General features: G+C 48.7%; 1 pseudogene; it reads right to left on the reverse strand.

Annotated features, from left to right (window-relative positions):
- Positions 1 to 1104: 1104 nt before the first annotated feature.
- LOC142046018 (uncharacterized) lies at positions 1105 to 2855 on the reverse strand (annotated as a pseudogene).
- Positions 2856 to 3069: the final 214 nt, after the last annotated feature.

Genomic DNA, 3069 nt, shown 5'->3' on the forward strand with positions numbered 1-3069 from the left:
ATGAGAGCAGCCCTCACAGTTCACAGGCGAGTGGCGATAGCCCTGTGGAAGCTTGCAACACCAGACAGCTACTGGTCAGTCGGGCATCAATTTGGAGTGGGAAAATCTACTGTGGGGGCTGCTATGATCCAAGTAGCCAACACAATCAAAAAGCTGCTGATATCAAGGGAAGTGACTCTGGGAAATGTGCAGGCCATAATGGATGGCTTTGCTGAAATGGGATTCCCTAACTGTGGTGGGACGATAGATGGAACGCATATCCCTATCTTGGCACCGGAGCACCAAGCCAGTGAGTACATAAACCGCAAGGGGTACTTTTCAATGCTGCTGCAAGCACTGGTGGATCACATAGGATGTTTCACCAATATCAACGTGGGATGGCTGGGAAAGGTATATGATGCTCGCGTCTTCAGGAACTCTCATCTGTTTCAAAAGCTGCAGGAAGGTACTTTCTTCCCAGACCAGAAAATAACCACTGGGGATGTTGAAATGCCTATAGTTATCCTTGGGGACCCAGCTTACCCCTTAATGCCATGGCTCATGAAGCCGTACACAGGCAGCCTGGACGGTAATTAGGAGCTGTTCAACTATAGGCTGAGCAAGTGCAGAATGGTGGTAGAATGTGCATTTGGATGTTTAAAAATGCACTGGAGCAGTTTACTGACTCAGTTAGACCTCAGCGAAACCAATATTCCCATTGTTATTACTGCTTGCTGTGTGAACCATAATATTTGTGAGAGTAGGGGGGAGACGTTTATGGCAGGGGGGAAGGTTGAGGCAAATTGCCTGGCCGCTGATTACATGCAGCCAGACACCAGGGCGGTTAGAAGAGTACAGGAGGGTGCAGTGCGCAACAAAGAACCTTTGAAAACCAGTTTCATGACTGGCCAGGCTATGGTGTGAAAGTTCTGTTTGTTTCTCCTTGATGAATCCCCCCCTCCCCTTGGTTCACTCTACTTCCCTGTAAGCTAACCATCCTCCCTGACCCTCTTTGATCACCACTTGCAGATGCAATAAAGTCATTGTTGCTTCACATTCATGCATTCTTTATTAATTCATCACACAAATAGAGTGTTAACTGCCAAGGTAGCCTGGGAGGGGTGGGGGAGGAGGGAAGGACAAGGTCACACTGCACTGTAAAATTTAAAACCTTTAAAACTTATTGAAGGCCAGCCTTCTATTGCTTGGACAATCCTCTGGGGTAGAGTGGCTGGATGGCCGGAGGCCCCCCCACCGTGTTCTTGGGTGTCTGGGTGAGGAGGCTATGGAACTTGGGGAGGAGGGCGGTTGGTTACACAGGGGCTGTCGCGGCGGTTTGTGCTCCTGCTGCCTTTCCTGCTGCCTTTCCAAGCATATGAGTTTGATGGTCCAGCAGCCTGTGCATTGACTCCTGACTTCTGTCAGCAAGCTGATGCCACCTATCTTCTTCAGCCCACCACTTACTCTCTTCAGCCCGCCACCTCTCCTCACATTCATATTGTACTTTCCTGCACTCTGACCTTATCTGCCTCCATGCATTCTGCTATGCTCTGTCAATGTGGGAGGACAGCATGAGCTCAAAGAACATTTCCTCCCAAGTGCGTTTTTTTGCCTTCTAATCTTCGCTAGCCTCTGGGAAGGAGAAACATATGCAGCTGGTGGAGGGAAAAAAAGGGAGAGTGGTAGTTACAAAGACACATTTTATAGAACAATGGCTACACTCTTTCACAGTAAACCTTGCTGTTAACATTACATAGCACATGTGCTTTCGTTACAAGGTCATATTTTGATGGCTTCAGCCCTCCCCCCACCACGTGGCTAACAGCAGGGAACATTTTTGTTCAGCCACAGGAAAACAGCCCAGCAGGAACAGGCATCTCTGAATGTCCTCTTAATAAAACCACTCTATTTCAGCCAGGTGACCATGAAGGATATCACTGTCCTAAGGATAACACAGACAGATAAAGAATGGATGTTTGAATGCCAGCAAACACCGGGACCATACACTGCAATGCTTTGTTCTGCAATGATTCCCAACTACATGCTGCTGGCCTCGTGTGGTAAAGTGTCCTCCCATGGAGAACAGAATAAGGCTGCCCTCCCCAGAAACCTTTTGCAAAGTCTTTGGGAGTACATCCAGGAAAGCTTTATTGAGATGTCCCTGGAGGATTTCCACTCCATCCCCAGACATGTTAACAGACTTTTCTGGTAGCTGTACTGGCCGCGAATGCCAGGGCAAATTAACCATTAAACATGCTTGCTTTCAAACTATGTCTAATATTTACAAAGGTACACTCACCAGAGGTCCCTTCTCTGCCTGGTGGGTCTGGGAGGGAACCTTGGGTGGGTTCAGGGGTTACTGGCTCCAGGTCCAGGGTGAGAAACAGATCCTGGCTGTTGGGAAAACTGGTTTCTTCGCTTCCTTGCTGTGAGCTATCTTCAACTTCCTCCTCCTCATCTTCCTTGTCCCCCAAAACTGCTTCTGTGTTGTGTCCTACTCCATTTATGGAGTCAAAGCACACGGTTGGGGAACTGGTGGCTGCACCTCCTAGAATGGCACGCAGCTCATTACAGAAGCGGCATATTTGGGAATCTGACCCGGAGCAACCATTTGCCTCTCTGTTTTTTTGGTAGGCTTGCCTTAGGTCCTTAATTTTCACGTGGCACTGCTGTGGGTCCCTGTTATAGCCTCTGTTCTTCATGTCCTTGAAGACCTTTTCAAAAGTTTTGGCATTTCCTTTACTGGAACGGAGTTCAGCTAGCACGGATTTGTCTCCCCATACAGCGATCAGATCCAGTACCTCCTGTATGGTCCATGCTGGAGCTCTTTTGCGATTCTGGGACTCCATGGTCATCTCTGCTGATGAGCTCTGCATGGTCACCTGTGCTGATCAGATCGCCACGCTGGCCAAACAGGAAATGAAATTCAAAAGTTCACAGGGCTTTTCCTATTTACCTGGCCAGTGCATCTGAGTTGAGAGTGCTGTCCAGAGCGGTCACAATGGAGCACTCTGGGATAGCTCCCGGAGGCCAATACTGTCCAATTGAGTCCACGCTACCCCAAATTTGACCTGGGAAGTCCGATTTCAG

Source organism: Chelonoidis abingdonii, unplaced genomic scaffold (genome assembly GCF_003597395.2).
Source record: "Chelonoidis abingdonii isolate Lonesome George unplaced genomic scaffold, CheloAbing_2.0 scaffold0338, whole genome shotgun sequence".
NCBI classification, from domain to species: domain Eukaryota; kingdom Metazoa; phylum Chordata; order Testudines; family Testudinidae; genus Chelonoidis; species Chelonoidis abingdonii.